This window comes from Pseudorca crassidens, chromosome 6 (assembly GCF_039906515.1).
Source record: "Pseudorca crassidens isolate mPseCra1 chromosome 6, mPseCra1.hap1, whole genome shotgun sequence".
NCBI classification, from domain to species: Eukaryota; Metazoa; Chordata; class Mammalia; order Artiodactyla; family Delphinidae; genus Pseudorca; species Pseudorca crassidens.
Window position 1 is genome coordinate 94,869,713 of NC_090301.1, and position 14,619 is coordinate 94,884,331.

The 14,619-nt window shown below is 49.0% G+C and overlaps 1 protein-coding gene across 2 annotated transcripts in view; it reads right to left on the reverse strand.

Moving 5' to 3' along the window:
• MGAT5 (alpha-1,6-mannosylglycoprotein 6-beta-N-acetylglucosaminyltransferase) overlaps window positions 1-8,128 on the reverse strand; it is a 367,372-nt gene extending 359,244 nt beyond the window's left edge. For both annotated transcript variants that reach the window (XM_067742121.1, XM_067742120.1), the window contains exon 1: window positions 7,734-8,128. The gene's annotated coding sequence lies outside the window, so the exon portion shown is untranslated. The remainder of the gene's footprint in view (window positions 1-7,733) is intronic.
• Window positions 8,129-14,619: the final 6,491 nt, after the last annotated feature.

Consider the following 14,619-nt stretch of genomic DNA (forward strand, 5'->3'; position numbering starts at 1 on the left):
TGACGCCATGCTGCCCAGCTGATCACGTGACTCTTGTGTCGGGCCCCGTGCAAGGCTATGCGGCTTCCGATCATACCTACAGAGCTCCAGACTCCTTGCTGCGGAAACCCCTGGAGCCAGATGTAATTTTTTAACCAACCTGGGGGAAAAAAACTCTCCCTTTCTGGAGCTCCCACCAGAATAGGAAATAAGGAATGGTGAAATATAGAAGAAAGTTGATAACATTTGCCTGTACTAAATTATGTACCGTGAAAGATTACCCACATATAATGTCACCTTTAAATCTAGCAAGCACAGTGGTTAGGCATCACAGAAGGGGAGGAGGGGGAAATGGACCATTATTAGTCGCTGGAGCTGAGAACTCTGTTAAAGAAGGTAGGCCATCCCGATGGACAGAGGGGCTGGAAGCTATGTTTGAAAGGATCTCACATCAGACTGGGACTCCTCATACATATGATGAACAATATTGGGGAGGGAGATGGAGGAAAGCATCCCTTTCCCTCCAAGTCCCCACTTAGGGCGCCTCTAACCTTGGTGGCTTTGAAAAATTCTAGGAGATGGGGTAAGGGAAGTATACAAACACAAATACTAAGAAAAGTATGGAAGGAAAACAGAAAGATCATACTTAGCAAGAGGCAAAGACAGTGCTTTCCTAAACAAGATGTGTAAGAGAAAGAATTGGTCATTTAGAAAACTCCTCAGTGGAATAAACATTAGTAAACAAAAAAATCAGAGTTGAAAATAACAGACGGTCCCAAAAAAAAGCAGCTGCAAGGAGACTGATATCAAAGTCTCTATTCCTTCAACATAGATGTTTCAAAGGGAAGCAGCGATGAAGTTATATAAAGAATTTGGTCCAGTGCAAATTCTTAGGCACTTTCCCCAGGACGCTGTGCCACAGAACCACAGAACTCTGTGAGCCTGGTCATCTTCTGCTCTTTGAATCTCAATTTCCCAAGAGGGGAAAAAAAAAAAAAAAAGCTTCACTAGGGGAAGCTGGCTAAGCCGGTTATTTCTAGGCTGAGAAGGACGGACCGTGGCCTCTTATTTCTAAACATACAAAAACACACATCCCAAAAGATAGTGATCATAAAGGGCTGGTTCTTGTTAGGTAAGCATTTCAACTGTCTACTAAAGATTCTGCCAGCAAAGGCAAAAACAACTTGAGTTTCTCCTCAATCTTTTTTTATTCAATAAGGGAATTTTATTTCTTTATTCTACACTTCCTTTGCCACATGTGTAAGATTATACAACTTTAGGACTGAACAGAACGTTGGAGCTCGTTCAATCCCCTCCTACTTTCCAACATAAGAACTGAAGCCCAAAGCGGTCATATGGGCTGAATTAATGTGTTCTTCATTTGCATACTGCTTTATAACTGAACTTAACTCTTCTGTGTGGGCCCTGACCAGGCCTAGACTTTAAACTTTTGAGCAGCTAGGGACTATGTATTAACCAGAAGTGTTCAGAATCAGGAACAGGTGAGAGCAATGTCATGTCTGATGCAAGCCCGGTCATATGTAAGGAATAAGATGAAAGGAAATGGTGCTTGTTGGCACGCCGAATGGGAAAATTCCACGAAGCACGAAAATCCCGGTGGTCGGAGGAATATTTTGCAGGGCCTTAGCTCTCTTTCTAGGATCCCACAGATACTAAGGGAATGTCTTCACAGGCCCCTCCTTGGAAATGTTGAGAAATAGCCCTGACTCCTCTGCCGGGTTACCCCCGGCCCACCCCATGCTCCTAAAGGGTGGAAATCAACACTGAGAGGAGCCAGGAGCTGTAAGACACAGCTGCAGAGATTGACACAGAGAGACAGAGGGAGAGAGAGAAAAGGAATATTTAAGAGTGAAATGTAAAATCCATCCCAGGCCAAATTCCTAAGATGTCAAACTTAAAAGGTGACATGAACAAGGGAGCACCTCATGTAAAGGCACGTAAGTTGCTTACATCCTCCCATTTGGGGCTGGAGAAAGGAGTGGGGCACACCCACCTGTTCCCCACCAGATTGCAGGGTGAGGCTGGGTGTGAGCACACAGGGTTCTGGGAGTGGGTGGGACAGACGCCAAATGACCATCACATTCTTTTCCTGGGTCATTTCTCTAAACAAGGCAGGCACACATCTGTTATCAGCTGTTGTCACTTGTCCCTGAGGGACCAAGGCCCAGTTTGGCCACTGCTGTCAGCCAGAGGGACTTCGAGCAAGTGCTTCTACCTCCCTGCACCTCCAGGACCGCAGCTAAAAAGAGAAAGGACGCAGGGAGATCTCCCTGAGGTCCCTTCCAACCCCTGAGTGCCTAAGACTCCTCTTGGCTTTGGTTGGAAAGCCAGCGCTGGCCAGTACAGGGTGAGCTTGCTAGCCTAAACAACTAAGCACAGTCCAGCTAACGCGGGCTCGGGACCTAGACCACCCGGGTTCGAATCCTTACCCTGCCGCAAGTGGCTAGCTGTGCGTGGCCCTGGCCAGCTTTCACAACCTCCCAATTCCTCAGTCTCCCTACTGTGGAAACTGGGAATAACAATACCATCCACCTCGGCGTTGTAGCGAGGAGTAAATGGGATAGGAAAGAAGCCTTTGCAATCGTGTCACCTCTAGAAGATACAGATACATTTCTCATCACCATCGCTCCGAGTTTCCTCGCCCACCTGCTCTCGACACTTCTCCACCCAGACATACCATCTCCGCTGATCACCAACATAACACACTCCCATGGGTGGACGGAGACATGAAAGAGATCCAAAACTATCATAGCAGAGCACTGTTCTGGGTGGGATATTAGAAAAAGCATCTTACCAGCATGCCAGGCCTTAGAAGCGGCTATGCCGAGAATGCAGCCCTAAGGAGTGGCTATTTAAGCAGGAGTCGGTGGGCGGAGCTTAGGCAGGAGTCAGTGGGCGGTACCCATGCCCTCAGCAGCCATCGCCCCCAAATTACAGAGGGTGTAAATCAGTGAGGCTGTTATTCTTCTACGGATAACGCTGAAATGCTGACATTTTTGAAAAAGTAAATCAGTTGCAAACACCAGTACTTAACTCCTACAGGTAACGAAGTACTTGCATACACCTCGCTCCTGAGTTCATGAGCAACAGGGTGGAGAAATACTCCTTAGCCATCCTAGGTAACCGCCCCAGCTGGGGCCAAGGTTCAGCAGGCGTTAACTGCTGGGGGTGCCCATTTACAGGGAGAACTGCACCCTGCCCCCCCCAAGCCCAGCCCAGATAGCTTATCCCTCTTTCTTGTCCAGATCTGTGAGGCTGGACAAAGGGCCCGGATAGGAAGGACCCTGTTCTCTTTCCAGAAGGTTAGGTGTCCAGACAAGAGAGCGGTGGGATCTTGAAGAAATAAAGTGATTCCTCCAACCTTTCCCATGCGCACATACAGCTTTCCAGATATGACGAAGTCGGGGAAGGAGGCACTTCGTTGTGGAAATGAGAAAACAAACACATAAATACAACAGTCCAAGCTGGCAAATAGAGATGGAGTCCCAACTCTTCCAGCTGAGAACGTGGTTACAGTACTAAGGCTCCTGACACCCATTTTGGCGGCTTTCCAAGAGCTATTAATTTGCCTTAATATACTGAAAGAGAAGGTGAGATGAATTAAAAGTGAGACGGTAATTTTGAAGGAGGATGTACGCCTTCATACCCAGCACCAGCGCCCACCATGTATGACTCAAGGTGGCTGCCTGATAAACACCCCGTGAGAACCTACAGCTGGCACTGAGGTCACAACTATGCTTGGACTTTTCGTGTTGACCCAGGATGTGACACAGTATGAGGACATGGCTTAGATTAGCAACTTTAAGAAGAGGGGTTTAGGGAGATCTAGACTCAATTTCAAACAGGAATTTAAAAGTTTAGCCATTTATTCAATATCCTGGGATAAACCATAACAGAAAAGAATATAAAAAAGGAATGTCTATATGTGTATAACTGAGTCACTTTGCTGTACAGCAGAGATTGACACAACCTTGTAAAGCAACTACACTTCAATTTAAAAAAAATTTTTTTTAACTGAAGCCATCTTCTGGCTATTAAGAGTGACTCTAGGGCTTCCCTGGTGGCACAGTGGTTGAGAGCCCGTCTGCCGATGCAGGGGACACGGGCTTGTGCCCCGGTCCGGGAAGATCCCACATGCCGCGGAGCGGCTGGGCCCGTGAGCCATGGCCGCTGAGCCTGCGCTCCGCAACGGGAGAGGCCACAACAGTGAGAGGCCCGCGTACTGAAAAAAAAAAAAAAAAAAAAAAAGAGTGACTCTATACTTCAAAGCAATTATGAACTTTAAAGGCAGCCTAGTAAAACGTGCCCTGGCAAGTACCAAATTTATTTCTTACCCAAACCTCTCCGCTGTCACCCACCTGGCACTCTCCCCCAAATATAAAGGTATCACCTCTCTTTTTTTTAAAGTACCTAGATTCTGTATCTTTTTTTTTTTTTTTTTTTTGCTGGATTTTAGTTCCCCGACCAGGGATCAAACCCGGACCCTCGGGGTGAGAGCGCACAGTCCTAACCACTGGACAGCCAGGGAATTCCCTAAAGTATCTAGATTCTGAAACACACACACCTTCCTTCAGCCAAAACTATCTGTTACTTTTGGCTGACACCTGGTGTCACCTGACACCGGGACCCTTCCCCAGACTTTGCCATCCCCCATAACAAACCCCAGAGATAATCCTCCTGACAGCACGGGCTTTCCGGAGAGCTACTGTGACAACATCGGCACAGAACGCCACCTCCAACCACCACACCACCCTCCTACAGCCAGTAAGCCAAGACACACAAAGAGGACGGAATAAGAGTCCTCACTGCTCTCCAGGCCTCTAGGGAAGGAGCAGAGCAACTACCTGCCTGGAGGACCAGAGTGCAAAAGGACAGGAACTTTCCATCCCAAGCAAGACTTGGGGTGGGAAAACTGCTCTGGGCAGTTTTCCAGACATCTCTGCAGGGGACACTGGTCACTGTCTGTCCCCCCCCCCCGCGCCAAAATCAACCTGAGAGTGACTCTGCAGTGACTTAGATCCCGAACCACATGGAACATTAGGAAAAGTCATGTCAAATATCAGAGTGACATCTAGAATGATCGCGAGGAGGCTCACTTCTCAGTGGAAGAACCAAAGGTCAGGAACCAAAGGCCCCCTCGGCTAGGATCACAGGGGGACTCTGCTGTTGCAATGCTTTTGGAGGCCAGCTGGGCAGAAGGCTGGCTGGTTATTTTTAAACTGAGAAAACTGAATGGGAAGGTAGCAAATTTGAATTCTTGTGATCTCCTGAGGTCCTTTCCAGCTCCAAGATGCTACCAAAGAACACTGCATATGCACATACATATGCACACGCTTCTTTATAAAAACGTATATACGGATGTGTGAATATATATAAATGAGTACTATATTCACACTTCCAAACACAAAGCACTTGAAATGCGCACTGCTGAGGCGATTCAGAGGCCCACGAGGCTGGAACACAGATGCAACTGGCAGGCCTGAGCAGAGCCACCAGCCCTCCTGCGACTACAGTCACCTTAAAACCAACCTGCAGCTGCTTGTGTAGGTGTGAACCCTGCCAAGCCCCAAAGCAGGACTCCAGACGCCTTTCTTCCAGTGACTCTAGTCACAAGTGTCCCAAACTCAGGAAGGCGGGCTGGAACAAAGCAGGGGAAGAAAAGAAAAGCCCAAACCTCTGTCCAGGCACCCAGCTCTGCCAGAGCCAGGGATCGGGGCAGAGCAGCATCCTTCTCCTCTTGCCCTGTCCCTCCAAGAAGCAAAAAGGTCACCCTCTTCCCGCTCTGCCATCACCTCCTTGCTCAGGGCCTCTCCTCTTCAAGTTGACTGCACGGACATCAAGTTGGTAACTGGAGAAACTAAAAAGGCCTCTAGAAAGGAGAGCTTTGCTCTAATCCTAACCAAGCCAAACGAATTTGAGGGAGCCTATCTCAGCCCTGAACAATAACAGCAAAAAGAATCTGTGGTTTGGGGTTGGGGGGGGAGGGGGAGGTGGTACGAAAATTTATTTATTAAGAAAGATCTGTGATGGTGTGCCTATCATGGGAAACAGTTTGGTGATTTTCTCCAATCAAAGACAAGGAAGTTCTGATCCTGAGTCAAGGCTCAGGATGTGGGTAGCTAAACTGGGGAGGGGGTTGGGGGGAGGTGGGCGGTAGGGGGTGTGTCTCTCGGAGTAAAAAACCAAGTCCCTCAGGTGCTGACAATGAACGGGGGCGGGTCGCACCAGCTTCCCACTTGCCTCTCTAGAGAATGAGATCCTACCTCTAACACTTGGATCTGAGTTGTTTACAGGTGCAGTGCTGTCATGCCACGGAACCCCGCACAAACCTCAGCTTTCCCCTCCTCAACTTCACAGCCCCAGAAGTGCCCAGCCTTCCCTAACTGTGCCGCCAGAGCCGGGTGCGGACAGCGGCGTCCGCCCTGGGCCGGGCCTGGCAGTCAATATCAGGAGTACCCGGCCACAGACCTCGACTCCGGCATTTCTGAAAACCTTATGCGTCTCCAGGTTACCGCAGTACCCAAGCGCCCAGCACCCTGTTCGCGCTCCAAACGCGGCCCGGCAATGCAAGCGCCACCTCTTCCCTCTTCCGCGCGGCAGCTACGAAACCACGGCATTGTGTGTGACAGCGAGTGTGTGAGCGAACGTCCCCTGGCTCACACACCCCCTTCCACCCGGTCTGCTCACGGCGCCCGGTCTGCTCACGGCGCCCGGTCTGTGCGCGCGGCGAGCGCATCGCGAGCCGGTGCCCCCATCAAGAGGCCTCACCGCCAGGCCTCTAGCCACCCGGCCTCGGACCTGACCTCGGGAAGCTGGGGGTAACGTCCACGCCCCCATTCTCGGCCGCGGGGGCGACCGGCGAGAGCAGCCCTGGGAGCCGGGCAAAGGCGAGGCAAGGGCCGAGGGGACGCGAAAGGGCGACTGGAGGGCGCCGCGCCCCCAAGTTTGCCAGCCGCGGGCCGGGAGGGGGCCAGGAGGGGGCCGGGGCGGCTCGCGACTCGGCAGGAAGTTCCCAGGGCTGCACTGAGCATGCTCTCGGGGATTATGTGCGCGGGTGTGGGCTCTGCGCTCCCCGCAGCCTCTCCGGCCAGGCAGCCTCCGGAGCGCGCCAGCGGGATCGTGGGCCCACGGAGGTCCCTTAGGGGTGGGGGGCACCCCCGGGCTTCCCTGGTCCCCAGGACCAGAGCGCCCGCCCACCGCATCCCCCTTCCCCCGGAGCCGGGAGCCAGCCTCCCTTGTTGTTCCTCCCCACTGGCCGGTAGCTGAGTCCGCCCTGCGCGCCCAGGTCCCGGGGACCCCAGCCCGGCCCACACCCGCAGCGTGACCCCACCAGGCTCCTCCGCGGTCCGAGCGCCCCTCTACCATTCCTGGCCGCTCGCCTCCAGCCCGCGCAACCAAAGCCTACCCCGGACAGTCCCTTGAAAAGCCCAAACCCCCCACTTCCCAGGGGCCATGGGGGCCTGCAGTCTCCCCTGAGAAGGGGTTGCCCCGGGTAGGTGGGCGCCTCCAGGCGTGTCCCCGGCTGCACTCCCGGCTGTCTCAGAGCGGCCGGGGCACCCACGCAGGCGGCGGAGGGGCGGCGGGCGGAAGCCCCCAGCCGCGCAGCCCACGGAGCAGACTCTCCCCCCGCCTCCCGCGCCCAGCTCCCCGCGCCCTCCGCGGTCCCCTCTGCGTTCATCTCCCCGTGGAGATGGAAAGCTTCGACGCGATCGCCCCGACCCACTGGCTCTCACCTCCTTGTTGAGGAGCAGCAGCAGCAACAGCCGGGAGTGCCTGCCAGCTGCCGTCCCCGGGGGGACCCAAGCTCCGCGGGGCACGGGGTCGCGGCACCCCGAGCCTGCGGCGGGGCTACCTGGGCTGGATCGAGCCCGGGGCCGCCGCGGCAGCCGCAGGGCCGCCGCCGAGCGGGCCGCGGCAGGGACGGTCTGCAAACTCTCAGCCCTGGCGGGGCCGCGCACGGCGCGTCCACACTCGGCCTGGACACTGCAGAGACGCTCCTCGGGGGCTCAGCTGACCAGGGCGGGGGGTCTGGCTTCAAATTCTTCCTACCCTCCCCTCCCGACCTCTCCAACTTCTCCCCGCTTCTGGGCTCGCAGCTCTCTAAGGCAGGGATTCCGGCCGGGGACGTTCTGCAAACTCCCCGCCCTCGCCGCGAAGCGCTCAGCCAATTCGGAACGCCCCAGCCTCTCAGGGGCCGTCTGCAAACTACCAACCCTGTCGGAGAGGACTTTACCAACCTCTCAATTCCGCAACCCGAAGGCAGCAAGGGAGACACTTCGCAGCCACAAATACTATTCTAGCAAGGTCAGGGGCAAATGTGCAAATGCTGATGTGACAATGCATCCTCCAGAGAGGTGCAGTCCAGGCCTCTCAGCACCAGGGACCTTCCAGCAGTTAAGCCCAGTGACGGGAGATTATGGACTCAACCATCTACCGGACGGGCAGCTTGAATCAATGCCCTGAGCCTCAGTTTCCATCTTTGTAGAATGGGCTTTATGAAGCAGTATATGTTTCTGCCACTTGGTTGCTGTGACCTTGAGCAACCCACTTAACCATTTGAATTCAACTTCTTTATCTACGAACATAATAAATGGGGCTTCTTGAGGTTATTCTGAAGATGAAATAAAATATATGTAAAGTACTTAGCAATACCTGGCACATAGTAGGCACTCAACAAATGAATTCCATTTCTCTTTCTCTTTCCCACTCCCGCCCCCGGATTTTATGAACACTCTGGACTGGCTAGCTGAACACTGTACTGTTGTAAATTCAGAAAGAAATAAAACACATCATGCCCTGAAGGCACCACAAAGAACACTGACTGACACCACATATTAAATCCAACCAAGGAGACAACGCTAAGCATTACAGATCCCTGTTAAGTATAGTATCTGGAATGGAATGACAGTGACCTGGTGAATTACCTAGGGGTGGAAATTACAAGGTTCATAACCCCATCAAGTTCCAAGCCCTGTAACCAGTCACTACATCAAGTCACTGTATGAAGGTTTATGTTCCAATTTCCCTTATCTTCCCTGCAGAATTTCTCCACCCCCATTTCACTGTCCCCCCTGGGGTCTTCTTTCTTAAACTCAGATCACCCTACTCTGCTGCCCACCCTTCCCAGCAGAGGCGTTTAAAACCTGAAGATCATGGAATTCTTAGACCCTAGAAATGACTTAGTCCAAGTCCTTCACTTTGTAAGTAAGCTCTCAGGGCCACCCAGCTGGTGGGGGAGGTCTCCCGTCTCCAGGATCTTAGTAGAACACACCCTGTAGCACCTGTTCCATGGAGTTACTCTAGGCCCTAGGCACATTAGGTCAGTCCTACCTTTAACTCCAAGCTGGAGGCAATGGCTCTAACAATTCCTGACCAGATGAGCCCCAAATTATCAGCCACTTAGATCCTCAGCTGTCAGGAAGTGTCCAGGTAACGATCAAGAACCGCAAGGAAATGTGCATGGGCAGGATGATTCCTCTTAATAAGACTTTTATGTGAAATGCCAGGAATGTTGGGAGGCACGTATTTCCCTCAGTCCCTTGGAAGAAAAATAACATCTCTCTCCCTCTTTGGGCACTGGGAGGGAAATAGAAGAATGGTGACATCTGGTGGCCAGGACTTTCTGTGCTTTGGATATGGATGGTACAGATTCTGATCCTAATAGATTCGCTTTGAAGCCAAGTTCCTGCGGGTGGTTAATAATTGTACCACCTGGTTGCCTAGAGATTTCTGAAAGACATCAATCATTTAAACTCTGCGGACCCACTGCTGTAGAGGATATTACAGATGGTTATTATTTCAGGATATTTTTTATACAAAACTGTATGTGTATATAGAGAAATAAAGTATAAGGATGTGATATTCATATGTACACACATCATATATATTTGTATTACATAGATTCTATTTATTTGTATGAATAATGTACTTGCAATGCCTTTGAGGGAAATTATACTATCCCAATTGTTCTTCTTACAGAGTTAAGTTTGTAAATTATAATAATTGCTAAAGGACATTGCTTGTAGAATAGAAGTAAAGATGCTTACTAGGATGGAGTTGTATATTTCATCACGTCCTATCAAGACACAACTGATTACAAAATGACAGAGGAAGAAAATAACACAGTGGGGTTAAAACAGTGAAAGCCCAGGCAGCTGATGGTCCAGGCCAGGCTTACCTGGTGAACAGTGACTCGTTTTCAGCATTTCCATCACTTGTGAACAATAATGTTAGGTTCAAGGAAGAAAGATGTTTGGGATTAATTCACAAAAATGCAAGTGTCTGCTGGTGTTACTAAGTGTTCTTCATTTCTTTCCGTGTTTGTCCCATGTACCATATTTCAAATAATTGCTCAGTTATAAACTTAGAAAACATAACTCTGTCCACACAGCCAAGTCCATTGTTTCTCAGCATCACTTATCAAGTTCTATGTGAATTATGTTAATCTTTATAACAAATCATGGAGCAGATTTTACTATACCCATTTTATAGAAGAAGAAAAGACTCTGAAAAGTTAGGTAACATGTCCAACAGAAGGCACGACTGAGTAGAGTCCGTCAGGATTAAATGGAAAGTTTTCTGGACTCCAGAGCCCAGAATCTTTCTCCTATGCTGTTTTGCCTACCCCAGGAAGAAATGAAGATCAGAAACCACTCTGAAGATATGGGGATATATGTATATGTATAGCTGATTCACTTTGTTATAAAGCAGAAACTAACACACCATTGTAAAGCAATTATACTCCAATAAAGATGTTTAAAAAATAAAATGAACACTGAAAAAAAACAAAAGAAACCACTCTGAAAAGCACACTAAAGACTAAGGGGGAGGGCTTCCCCGGTGGCGCAGTGGTTGAGAGTCCACCTGCCGATGCAGGGGACACGGGTTCGTGCCCCGGTTCGGGAAGATCCCACATGCCACGGAGCAGCTGGGCCCGTGAGCCATGGCTGCTGAGCCTGCACGTCCGGAGCCTGTGCTCGGCGGCGGGAGAGGCCACAGCAGTGAGGGGCCCGCGTACCGCAAAAAAAAAAACTAAAGGGGATACTTAAGTTACTATAGATAAACTACATTTCCTGACCTATTCAAATTGAAAATTATAAGCAGCAAAATAACAATTGTGTATGTAAACCTTGTAAAGCTGAGACCCATGTGATTCAGTCTTGGAGCAGCTCTCTGTGAAATAAACAAATGAATTTTTTCCTGCCCAGGACCTGATCTACCTTTAATGGCTTGGGAATTATCCACTATGTAACCCTGAGTGACTCCTAACACTCCTACGTTAATGATTGTTGTTCCATCACAGATAATTTTTAACTTTAACTTTTAAACTTAAACTCTTTAGTTTCCTTTGCTTATAAAGGAAGTTTATGTATTTCAGATCCTATTAGTCACTTGCATTTTTAAAGGAAAGATGCCTTCTCTTGGAAGACAAGTTGGTCCCAGTATGAAGTCAAATCACACTTGAGAATGTCAGTGTTCACAAACTGCATACCTTAAAATGATATAGGATATATATATATATATATATTTTTTTTTTTTTGGCGGTACGCGGGCCTCTCACTGTTGTGGCCCCTCCCGTTGCGGAGCACAGGCTCTGGACGCGCAGGCTTAGCGGCCATGGCTCACGGGCCCAGACGCTCCGTGGCATGTGGGATCCTCCCGGACCCGGGGCACGAACCCGTGTCCCCTGCATCGGCAGGCGGACGCTCAACCACTGCGCCACCAGGGAAGCCCTAGGATCTTTTTAAAATATTCATAATGCTTAAGATGACATTATATGTAAAAACAGGGGAGTTAGGTTTCTTCCTATATATGATTGTATTAATGGTGCTTTATTAGTTTCCAGTTGCTGCTGTAACAAATTACCACAAATTTGGTGGCTTAAAATAATACAAAGGTATTATCATATACAGTCCTGGAGGTCAGAAGTTCAAAACGAGTATTAAGGGGATAAAATCAAGGTGTCAGCAGAGTTGGTTCCTTCTGGAGGATCTAAGAGAGAATCTATTCCTTGCTTCTTCTAGCTTCTAGAGGCCGCAGCGTCCCTTAGCCACTGGCTATGCAACTCCAATCTCTGCTTCTGTCATCCCATCACTTTCTCACTACCTCTGTCTTAGAAGAACGCTGTGATTATATTTAGGGACCATTTAGATAATACAGGATGATCATCCCACCTAAAGATCCTTAATAGGCATAGCCGCAAAGTCCCTTGTGCCATATAACGTTAAGAGTCACAGGTTCCAGAGACTAGGCTGTGAACATCTTTGGAGGATCCTTACTCAGCTCACCACAGTCTGCCTCCTGGACCCCAAAGATTTACATGCATCCCACATCAAAATACATTCACCCTTTTCCAACACGCCCCAACATCTCAACTCATTACAGCATCAACTCAAAGTTCAGAATCTCTTTGAATGTTATCAGTTCAACAGTCCCGCATCACAGACATTTCCTCCAACAGACAAGATGTTTCTGCGCAGACTTTCCCCAGATAAATCTATGAGGTGGCTGGCTGAGGAGTTTGATGAGCCACATGCGTAATCTCGTCAAGGACAGAATACTGAAATATACATACATTATTCCCAGGCTCTAGCAAAAGATTGTGCAGCCACATCCTTGGCTTTCTCTCCAGCGCATGCTTTCCTGACAGTAAATCTCCTACTTTTAGCCAAAATCTGGACAGGCTGAGAATTTCCAAAAGTCACTTAGTCCTGGTTCTATTTGCCTAATGGTACTTTTATCAATTTATCTCTTTCTTCTTGCATTTTACTACAAGCAATAAGAATAAGCCATGTGGCACCTTCACCGCTTTGCTTGGAAGTCTCCTCTTCAGTTAAATATCTAAGTTCATCACTGCCAAATTCTTCTTTCCGTGTAAATAGAGGACACAATTCACCTAACCTTTCTGCCACTAGATAGCAAGAATCCTCTTTCCTCCAATTTCTAATAACATATTCCTCATTTCCTCCCAAGCCCTCACCAGCAGTCTTTAATATCTATATTTCTACTAACAGTGTATTCAAGGCAATCTTAAACTTCTTCCATAATCCACCATTATCCAATTCCAAAGTCACTTCCACATTTTTAGGTATTTCTTACAGCAGCACCTCACACCCAGATACCAACAAAATCTGTACTGGTTTTCAATTGCTGATCTAACAAATTACCACAAACGTAGTGGCTTAATATAACACAAATTTATTCTCTTACAATTTCGAGGTTAGAAGTCTAAAATCAAGGTGTTGACAGGGCTGCATTTCTTCTGGAGGCTTTAGAGGACATTCTGTTTCCTTGCCCTTTCCAACTTCTGGAAGTTGTCTTCCGTCCTTGGCTCCTTTCCTCCCTCTGCTACCATTGTGCCTCATCCTTCTTCTAACTCTAATCTCTTACCTCACTCTTACATTGGACCCTTGAGGTTACATTGGGCAAATCCAGAAAATCCAGGATAATCTCTCCATCTCAAAATCCTTAATCACATCTGTAAAGTCCCTTTTGCCATATGAGGTAACATTCAAAGGTTGCAGAGACTAGAATGTAACATCTCTGTGGTGCTTTTTTCAGCCTATCCCAGGCCTCAGTTCTTCACCCCTCCTTGGAACTGGGCAGTGCCCTCTCTCTGGGAGGGGGGTGTCCTCTTCACCCGTGGACTCTGAGCTTGGCCCTGTGACTTGCTTTGGCTAATAGAAAGAGGCAAGTGATGCCCTCAAATGGTCTTTCACATTTTCTACTGTCTTTGAGCTCTTGCCACTGCTATGAGAAGGAATGTTTCCATCAGTTTAGCCCAGTGGCCCCATGAGATAGATGAGGGATGTGTGGAGCAAGGCTGCCCCAGCCAAACTCAGCTTAGAGCGGAGCCTCCAGCTGCTCCACAGACAAAAGAATAAGCCCAGTTAAGAGTGGACAGCTTCTGCAGCTAACCCTCAAATGTGAGAAATAAACGCTTATTGTTGAATGCCATTGACCGCAGGGTGATTCGTTAAGCAGCAAATACAATTCTTTTGTTTCCACAATAACTTTAAGGCCTAAGGAAAAACTACCAAGGCCCATCCAATTGTTCAGAATACCTAGAATCGTGCATTTTAACACACACACACATATACACACAGACTTCATTTTATAGAGCATCAAACAATTTTTTTAGTGCTTTGTAAAAACTGCTTCCAAAGAAAATGTCATGTGGGCCGAAGCAAAGAGGAATCAGAGAAAAACTGGAGAAGGCAGTGATTTAAACCAGAGGGACCACCTTTCTTGGAGCATCCCCCAACAGATTAAATTATGAGGGAGGGTATTTACTGAAACTGGTTTCCTAAAGGCCTAAAAATTCTGTAAAGAACACCTTCAGGGTTTCCCTGGTGGCGCAGTGGTTGAGAGTCCACCTGCCGATGCAGGGGACACGGGTTCGTGCCCCGGTCCGGGAGTATCCCACATGCCGCGGAGCGGCTGGGCCCGTGAGCCATGGCCGCTGAGCCTGCGCGTCCGGAGCCTGTGCTCCGCAATGGGAGAGGCCACAACAGTGAGAGGCCCGCATACCGGGGAAAAAAAAAAAAAAAAGAACACCTTCAGGTAATGCACATTGACTCTTTTCCTTGTTTTACAAACTTTACAAATTAGAAAGCATTT